Raw genomic sequence first — 10443 nt, 5'->3', positions numbered from 1 at the left:
CGGTTAACTTTTACATTCAATTAATGGTCTGATTTTTCAAGCTGTTTGTAAAGTTAAGTGGTAATACATTTCACCTCCCTGAATGTTGCATTTGCAACAAAGACAAAGATAGGAACTGTTCTTAAGTCATAGACAACAGTTTGTTGAAACATGTTAGAGGAGAGAAAACACCGTTTCTTCACTAGCAGCAAACTCCATTTTTTTTTTTTTTTTTTTACTGTGATGAGGTCACTCTTTGGGTCAGAGCCTCCCTGTCTCCTATAACTGATCTCAGTACTCAGAAGCATAAGTAAGTCCTTGCAGTATGATAAAATCACCTGGGAAGTTTCATAAGAAAGGAGAAACACTTTTGTCTTCAAGCAATTATGAACAAACTTGATACAGAAATACTCTACCACAAATTAGAGAAAATGGAAAAAAATATATTTCATATCCATTTGGGTCTGAACACTTAAGGTACTATGAATCTACAGGACCAAGATAAAGAAGAGAAAAGGAACCACAAAGGCTAAACATAGATGGAGCCTCTATCCTTTCCTTGTCCCAGACATTTGAACTATGGAAAGTTGTTCCTGGTCTCATGTCTGACACAGACATGAAGAAGAACTCTTCCTTGGGAGAATATGGCTTTCATAGCCAGTTTTTTTGCTCATGCTTGTTTGAAGTTTCAAAGGTCATTTCAAAGGCCCAAGTAGTCAAAGGCTGTTTTTGATGTGAGGGTTCGTTGTGGTGAGTATTGTGTTCCCTGAAATATTGTGTGTTCCCCGAAATAAACATATCTGGGGTCAGAGAACAGACAGCCACTAGAACAGAGCCAGAAATGGTGGCTAGAAAATGGGAAGAGTAAGCCATAACAGAAGTTGGGTGGTGGTGGTACACACCTTTAATCCCAGCACTTGGGAGACAGAGCTAGCTGGATCTCTGAGTTCAAGGCCACTTTAGAAACAGCTAAGCATGGTGACCCACGCCTTTAATCCCAGGGAGTGGGGGCAGAAAGAAAAAGGTATATAAGGCGTGAGGACCAGGAACTAAGGAGAAAAAAGCATGTAGTGAGTAAAGCATTCGGCTGGTTAAGCATTCAGGCTTTGGAACAACACAGTTCAGCTGAGAGCCATTGGGATGAGGATTCAGAAACTTCCAGCCTGAGGAAACAAAACCAGCTGAGGAACTGGTGAGGTAAGAAAACTTGCTTGTTCTGTGTCTATGATCTTCCAGCAATCACCCCAATAACTGGCCTCGGGTTTGGTTTTATTAATAAAAACTTTTAAGATTCCTACTACAGTTCGTAGATTGGTTGGCCATACAATTCTCTAAAATGAAACTTCTGGAATGTTTGAAGATCCCCAGTGCGTTTAGCCATAGCCCAATTTTTTTTCTAGATATAAGCTTTGTACTTGATTGAATGACTGAACCTGTGTCCCACCATGCCTTTCTCTTGAGTCAATGATGAATAACCCAAATATTGATGTCTACAAGCTTGTTCTTTAAGGCTTATGTGTCCGTACCACACTAGTGTTAACCCAAAGGATTGCTGAATTCTTCTTAGCTTGTATAAACTCTTAGAATACATTCTCAAAGTAACAAGTAAAAGCCAACATCTATTATCCCTGAGTCTATAAGCAAGTGGGTTACCTGTCATCTAATATACTATAGGAGAAGTTTTACTGAATATTTTTCCAATGGCAAAAGAAAATGTTTTAACTCTGTGGCCATGATGTTGGACTCTTATCATCCGTTATCTAAATCACTTGCATACATTTCACTGTATGTCATAGCAATATACTCCTATGTTAGTTTTAATTTCTTTACTAGTTGAAGTAGATAAATTTCATTAATAAATATTACTCCCAAATCTGTAATAACTCCAATGTAATAAGCTCATTTGAAATATAACATATAAACAAAGCAAAATTTCCAATAAAGTTTCCTGATAGGTCAGTTGCTTAAACCCACAAGGAGAATGAAGGAGCTCTCTCTGCATGAGAGTTCCCACTGTCATTTGCCTCACTAAGCACATGGTTGTTTGATGAGATAATTGCTTATCAAAACTCCAAAGAGGAATCCAGCACTGAGTTTCACTTTACTTTCGTTGTTGTTGTTTTATTTCTGAAAACAGCACCTACACATCTCATTAAACATGGAGAAGTTGAGCTAGTGCCTAACTAGAGCCTTCATCGCTACTGAAGAGTTTTCACAGTACTGGAAGGTGCTCTGCATGCTGCGAGAGGGAAAGGGAAATACCACCCAGTTATAAACCCTTCAGTCTATAATGGTGTCCTGTCTACGGGATACACTTGTGCAATAGTGGCACAACAGATGTGAGAATAACAAACTACTATGTGCTTGCTTGGATTTAAGGTCAACTCCATAAGATAGAACCCATGTCTGACACTGCTTGAGTGGCCAAGAACCTGGGACTAGGGAGGCCAGGAACCCAGGGGGAAAGCAAATCTACTGTTCCACTAAAGAAATGTAGTAATATAATGATTCCTAATGATATTCTGCTATACTCGTAGATCAGTATCATCCTCAGCCATCATCAGAGATGCTTCCTCATGCAGTAGACGGGCACAAATACAGAGACTCAAAATTGGCAATGTGCAGAGAGTGAGGGACCTTGGAACATTCACTCCTAAATGGGATGTTTCTGTTGAATCCCTCACCTCAGGGTCCCGTGAACTTTGAGAAAGAGGGAAAGAAAAGATTCTAAGAGCCAGAGGAGATGGAAGACACTACTGTGGAGTAATCCTCTTGTATACTGTAAAGATTTGTCACTTGAATTGGTTTAATAAAATGCTGATTGGCCAAGTAGCCGGGCAGGAAGTATAGGTGGGGCGACCAAACTAAGGATACTGGGATGAAGAAGGGCAGAGTCAGAAGGAGTTGCCAGCCACATGCAGAGGGAGCAGGAGATGAATGAGCCATGCTAATAAAGGCACCGCCACATGGTAAAGCATAAATAGAGACCAATGGGTCGATTTAAATGTAAGAGTTAGCTAATAACAAGTTATTAGCTGAACATTTTATAATTAATATAATTTGTTTATTTGGGGCCTTTTGGTTGGGACAGATAAACTCTGCCTCTGTTTACAGGACACCAAGGAAACAATTCCCTCTAGATAAAACAGGACTGCCGCACAGATGAACTCAGAGAGGCTGAAGCAGTACGCACAGGATCTACACAAAGTCTGCACAGGTCCAAACCATATGTGAGGTCCGAGATCTTAACACTGAGAAGAGGAAGTGGATATGATCTGCTGTCTCCAACCAAGAAGCTGTCTCCAGTTGACAACTGCTCACAAAGGAAGTTTTCTCCCATGAAATCTCACTTGGGTATACAAACCACACTCAAGTGAAAGCCCCATGGACATCAGTAGATGGCCAACTCAAAACAAACTCAGTGGTATTCAGGGAGACCTTTTTTCTCGTAATGTCTCATCTTTTTTAAAAAGAAACATTACTTATTGTTTGTTTACATATGTGTTTTCTTCTTTTTTATTAAGAAAATTTCTTCATTCATTTTACACACCAATCAAAGATCCCCTCTTCCCTCCTCCTGCCCCCACCAGCCTCCCACCCCAACCCACTCCCCACTATCACCCACAAGAAGGCAAGACCTCCCATGGGGGGGCACCTCCCAGTAGAGGCAAGTCCAAGCCCTTCCCCTGCCTCAAGGCTGCACAAGGTGTCCCATCAAAGGTCTCCACAAAGCTGGCTCATGCACCAGGGGTGGGTTCTGATTCTTCATATTTGTTTTCTGCTTTTGTCTTTTCATGGGTTTTCTGTGGGCACTTGTCTCTGCATATGTATGGGCTTCTTGTAGTACCTTTTTTCTTTTTCTCTGTTTGTTTTATTCTGTTCTGGTTGGTTGTTTTTTATTTGTCTGTTTGTGTTTTAAAGAGAAAGAGAGAAAGAATGTGTGGTGATTGATGGGTGGGGAGGTGAGGAGGATCTGGGAGGAGAAGAGGAAACTGATAAGAATATATTGTATCAAAAAAGAATATATTGTATCAAAAATATTTTTTCAATTAAAACAACAAAAAATACGTATTTTTCTTTATTTATTGACTTAATGTTTTTACACTTATTTTTCATTGTTTTGCTAATGAAATAATTTTCTGTTCTATTTTCGTCTATTCTAATCCTATCATTGTATTGTTTTTAATAAAAATACTTGAGATATTTCTAGTAGATAGTAATTAATTTAGTAGGTCAACATGACTTCCTGTGATTTAGATCATTCAGAGAACATGAGAATTCACTCAGCTTGGAAGGAAGAAGAGGAAGTGTCCTGCTGGCCTTGCCAAGTGAAGACAAATGGCTTCAGGCAGTCTTTGCTCAAGATCACTGGAGAAAATAAGATTTCCCAGATATCAGTATGCTCAGCCCAAGGACTATATTTTTAAAATCCTGACCATGATAATAGTTATAATTAAAATAATCCCTTGATTAAGTTTCATGACTTAAGTGTCACTCTCCAAGATCAACTCATCTTCAGTACAACCAGCAGATACATTTACAAAAATAATCAAATTTGTACTTATATATTTTATAATTATATTTGAAAATTTCTTAAGATTTCTAGCAAGACAAAATATCTTTTGAATTCAGGGAAAATTATTTTCTTTTTGATGGACAATAATATAAGCCTAGATTTTAGGACATAACTCTAAAGGTCAACCCTGAGACTCAAAATGAGTGACAGTCTTCTTGTTCAAGAATTGTATATTCTTCTCTTTCCTAGTATTAAGTTCCATGTTGGGGGAAGAAACCTTATTTGTTGACAAGGAAGACACAGAGGATAAAACACTCCCCTTAAAATCACTTCCTTAGGAAGAGGTTTCCAAACACTTGCCTTCTTTACTCTGAGGCATTGATATACTTCCCTGCTGGAGGCTTGATTCTCTTTAACAGTGGTTTTGTATTTACAACTAATAACTACTTATGAGTACACATATCACAGCTGAAATCTACCAAAGCTTGGGCAATGACCCTGTTTCCCTGCCTTTGCCAATGCACACTTGTCCTTTAGTGAGCATGCAAGAGATATTTTGCTGATCAAATGATTTAGCACACACAGTATTTCCTCCTTTTTACCCTCAAGTTCCTAATCTGGAAGTCATTTTAGATTTAGGAAGAAATCTGAAACAACCCTTGACTATTCTAAATTTATTTAATTTCTTATATTTTATTTGTGTGTGTGGGGGGGGGAGTTTGTTTGCTTGGTTTTTTGTTTTGTTTCGTTTTTCCTGGGTAAACATAAGCAACTTCTTATATTTTAAACTCACTCTTTAAACAAAATGTTTTTGCTTAATTGAATAGTAATAAATGTGTCTATGTTACAGACATATGTATCAAGATGCACCATAAATTGTCTAGCAGGACATAGCATTCTGATATGAGTACTCCTGACTTCTGATCTGCTTATTTTTATTCATATTTCTGATTTTTATATACCATGCTAAATATATTGAATAAAGTAGACCTCCTTCATGTTCCAAGATCCTCTTCTGGATTCCTGAAACAGTAGATAGTGCCAAATTCTATGTATACTGTTTGTTTTCTTCGCAGAATGACCCTACAATTCTATTTCTCTTTTATGCATCTTTAAATAAACTCCATCTGTATGTGTTTCTTTCTCATTTAAAATAGCCTAGACAATATAAATAGCCTATTTTCATTGATTCTTAACTTTCTCTCCTCAGGAGAGTGTTGGGTCAGCTGGTTCTCACACATTTTTTTTTATCATTAGTTGACAGTTATTGACAGTCATCAAAAAGACTACCTGAAAGAAAAGGAGTTTGAACACAGGTACCCTGTATGGCTGGACAACACATCCCCCAGAAAACATGGGCTATCCAGTTAGAACATCAGTGCCGAGTGAGCGATACCTCAACAAGTTACATAGGACATAACAAGGACATAGAAAAATCAAGCTGGAATTAGGCTGAAAACTTCATCCTTTCTGGCTAGCTTTCATAGTGCCAGAAGGTGCTTTGTGGGCCACTTGGGGGTGGGGAAGAAGCCATCAATGGTACTACCCAGCAGTGAACCCTGAGTGCTACCATACTGACCTGCCAGACAACATGTGCTCATTGGTACAATATGGTATGAAGGTTATGGGGGTAACCAATTACTTTCTGACTGCATTTGAGGCCTACTCCACCAGAGGGAATTCATGCCTGTTACCATCAACTTGGTCAGTACCTTGCTCAGAGGTCCTAGCCCCTGAAGGTTGGGGAGGAATCACTACTGATGTTTTACTAAATAGACATGTTTCCAAAATCCCTTTTAAATGTTTATGTTTATATCCATAGCTTAGTGCTGCCTTTGCCTTTGGCCTGAGTAAATGACCAACACTTACTGCAGAGACTCATAATTCTAATAAGTGACCTCTGAGGACTCCATACCAAATGAGACAATTGTGTCACCCTCTCAAAGCTCAGAGAACACCGAGGCAGAGGGAGGGGAAATACCATGAGAGCCGAGGATAAAGGCAAGTGCTGTGAACTTTGGACATGCTGTGATGAACGCACTCATGAACTCACTACAGTTATGGTTACCTGTACAGGGTCTGGATGAGACCAAGCTAGCAGCACAAGGTCTGTCAACACTACAGCAGGCAACATTAATTGGTTCAGTCAGTTACAAAATAAAGAACAGGATGGAAGGGTTAGGAATGCCTCAGGTGTTAGGGGAGGGAGTTGGGGGTGGGTATGATCAAGATGCTTTGTACAGGTGTGAACTGTCAAATAATAACTAAAAATTATTCTTTTCTCTAGTGATATCCATCTACTATATTCTTCAGTACCATTCAAATGCAGTATTTGTTTCTCATGGCCTGCTGTAACACTTCACTGCCACATCTCCAAACAATACAAATAAAAAATAGCTTTTGAAAAGACTCATCTCTCTTTCCATGTCTTTTCTGCCACCTATTTTACTGACATCTGTGTGAATGTTTAAATGCCTAGATTGCAATGATAGTAATCATTGAATCATGTTTATAAGATAATGTAAAAATCAACGCCTGTTTTAAGGCGATAAACTCACAAGTATTTAGGGGGAACTTTTTGTGGCACACTCACTTACTGTGAGGTCATTTGAGACTCTTGCTATGTGAGATTTCAATGAAAAGAATTCAGTACGTGTGATATGATTTTTGTTTCCTGTCATCCAACGTCAACAATTACCAGCTCATGGCCAGTCTGCTGGGGAGGTCTTTCTGCATGCTGTGAATGTGTTGCTCTGATTGGTTGATTAGTAAAACGCTGATTGGCCAGTCACCAGGCAGGAAGTATAGCATAGGCGGGATAAGCAGAGAGGAGAATTCTGGATGGCTGGGTCAGGAGATGCTGCCAGCCACCACTGACATGAGAAATAAGATGTAAAGTCCTGGTAAGCCACAAGCCACATGGCAGCTTATAGATTAATAGAAATGGGTTAATTTAAGATATAAGAACTAGATAGCAAAAATCCTGCCGTGGCCATACAGTTTATAAGCAATATAAGTCTCTGTGTGTTTCCTTGGGTCAAAGCGGCCAGCCACAGGGCTGTGGGAGCTGAACAGAACCAGAAAAACTTCAGCTACACCAGTCTTATGTGTCTTGTACTGATATTCATGCTCCTTTTCTAATATAATTTTTAAGCAATCCTAGGCATATTACCATCTCATCTTTAAGGAGTGATAACAGACCTCTAAATGATATATTCTTGCAACAAGGCCAGGGGCACTTTCCTCACATTTGAAAAAGAAACTGAAAACAGTTCTTTGGTTTTATTAAATACCCAGCCAGAGCTCAATCCCCTGTGTTCTCAGATACCACAAATTATTTCAACTTCATGGTGTATTGATAAAATCAGAAGCGATAGAAGAGTCACACTTCACAATTACCCTGTTTTTAAACTCCTTTAACTGTTAGGCTCTCTCCTCCCACCAGCTTCCAACCCCATTTTTCTCTCTCTCACTTTCTAAAATGATTTTATTTATTTATATTTTATGTATGAGTGCTCTGCATGAACACCTGTGTGCTGGAAGAGGCCATCAGATCTCATTACAGATGGTTGTGAGCCACCATGTGGGTGCTGGGAATTGAACTCAGGATCTCTGGAAGAACAGCCAGTGTTCTTAACCACTGAGCCATCTCTCCAGCCCCTTTCTCCTCTTGATCCTCCTTCTCTCTCTTCCTACCTCCTTACAGTTTATTTGCTGAACAAAATGGGTTGCTGTATTGTTTATACTAGTCTCTAAATTCTATTTTGCAAGTTTTTTTAAAAAAACCTAAGTCCATGTTTCCTAAAAGCTTTATATAATCAAAACACACTTTTAAAACATTTCACCCACTAATATGGACTCAATGCTGTGTCCCCTCAAAACATATGTTGAAGTCCTAGCCTATGACGGTACTTGGGGGCTTTTCAAGGCTAAGTATGATGTATAAGGTCATGAGAGGAGAACTCTATTTTGATGGGATTCATGTTTTCATGGTAAAAGACACAGGAAAGCTTGCTCTCTCTCCTGACTCTTCTCTTACTCCTGATAGGCACAAAGAGGATCATGTGATCATATTCTTTATGGTCAAAATGCATTGTATGAAAAAAAAAACATTTAAAGATAATAAAATGAAATAAGAAGACACAGAGTTCAAACAGGTGGAGAGGTAGGAGATCCAGAAGGAGCAGGATGTGAACATGATCAAAAGACATGTATGAAATTCTCAAAAATTAAGGAAAACGTATTTTAAAAGAAAGTTTTAAGTTTAAAGTTAAAAGAAAGTTTTTTTTTTTTAAAAAAAAAAGGGCAGTTCTAGGCAACCGGAAAGAAAGCCTTTCAGTTGTGGAGTTGGCTTAGCTACTAAAGTGTTGATTCCCAAGCACAAGGACCTGAGTTAAGTCCTCAAAACCCCTCATTCTGTAAAGACAGTTCAGTGGTTAAGAACATTTGTTGATTTTGCAGAGGACCCAGGTTCAGTTCCTAGCCCCCATATGTTGGCTCACAGTGATCCACAACTCCAATTCTAGGAGATTCAACACTCTTCTTACACTGAGGACTGGGCACATAAGCATGCAAGCACACACACACACACACACACAAAAACACAAAAAAACCCACACTCATATACATAATATAAATAAATCTCATCAAACAGGTTTTAAAAATTCTCAGAATCTCTATTTAAAACAGCCAGTTGTAAGTTCCTGCAAGTTTCTTCCTGCTATGAGCTTCCGGCTCTGGCCTCGGGCTTCTGGCCACTTCCTTCATGCCACATCCCTGAAACCGCAATCTGTGATACTGCCTCAGCCCAAGAAACTCAAACCGGCTCCTGCGCCAAAGCTGGAGGCCATGCTGGCCTCCTCTCCTGGCTTCCTGAAAGGAGATAAAACCAGAAGAAGCAATCGAACTTATTGAAGAAGTACAAAATGAAATAGACAAACTTGATGAGTAAGCCAATGAGGAAATTTTGAAAGTAGAGGAACTATATAACAAATCCTGCCAACCATTTTATTCAGAAGAGGTCAGAATTGATCGCCCAAAGCCCAAATTTGGGGGTAACAACACTTGTCAACCACCCACAAGTGTCTGCACTGCTTGGTAGGAAGATGAAGAGGCTCTGCGTTACTTGGCCAGAGTTGAAATGACAGAATTTGATGACATTAATCAGGTTACAGAACAGATTTTTATTTTGATGAAAATCCTTACTTTGAAAACAAAGTTCTCTCCAAAACATTTCATCTCAATGAGAGTGGTGACCCATCTTCAAGGCCCCCTGAAATCCAGTGGAAATCTGGAAAGGATTCAACAACATGCTCCAGTCAAACTCAGGAAGAAAGAGGCAGCAGGAAGAGCCAGAGAGCAGCTTTACCAGTTTACGGGCCATTCTGATGCAGGTCATCAAGAATGATATTTGGCCAAGTCCTTTGCAGTACTGTTTAGTTACTGATATGGATGATGGAGATGATGATGGTGGTGGTGATGGTGGTGGTGGTGGTGGTGGTGGTGAAGAGGAAGGACTGGAAGATATTGATGAAGAAGGGGATGAGGACAAAGGTGAAGAAGACAAAGATGATGATGAAGAGAAGGAAGGAGAGGAGGAGGAAGGTGGGAGTGACCAGCACAGAAGATTGATGGATTCCAATCTTTTTTTAATTTTATTTTTCACATTACTCCAGGCACTGGGAGCAAGTTACAGTCATCCATCCACCCATTCCTCTTGTGCTCAGCTGCCCTCTTTTTGAGGTCTCTCTCTTCTCAACACCATGGTTCTCAAGTTATTTTAGGGATGGCAACACCTTGAGCAAAATACAACGGGAAAAGAATATCCACTTTTCTGCTCTAAATTAATTTTCATCTTTTATTGTTTCAAAAACTGTGGGTTCAACAACAGCACTGTGCTCTGTGGGAAAAAGAGAAGCCCTTCTTCCCTTGGCTCTGCTGGAAGCTGC

General features: G+C 39.5%; 1 pseudogene; it reads left to right on the top strand.

Moving 5' to 3' along the window:
• The first annotated feature begins 9217 nt into the window (after window positions 1-9217).
• LOC118580028 lies at window positions 9218-10236 on the top strand (annotated as a pseudogene).
• The last annotated feature ends 207 nt before the right edge of the window (window positions 10237-10443 follow it).

Source organism: Onychomys torridus, chromosome 3, assembly GCF_903995425.1.
Source record: "Onychomys torridus chromosome 3, mOncTor1.1, whole genome shotgun sequence".
Taxonomy (NCBI): Eukaryota; Metazoa; Chordata; class Mammalia; order Rodentia; family Cricetidae; genus Onychomys; species Onychomys torridus.
This window is presented reverse-complemented; position numbering and strand designations above follow the sequence as displayed.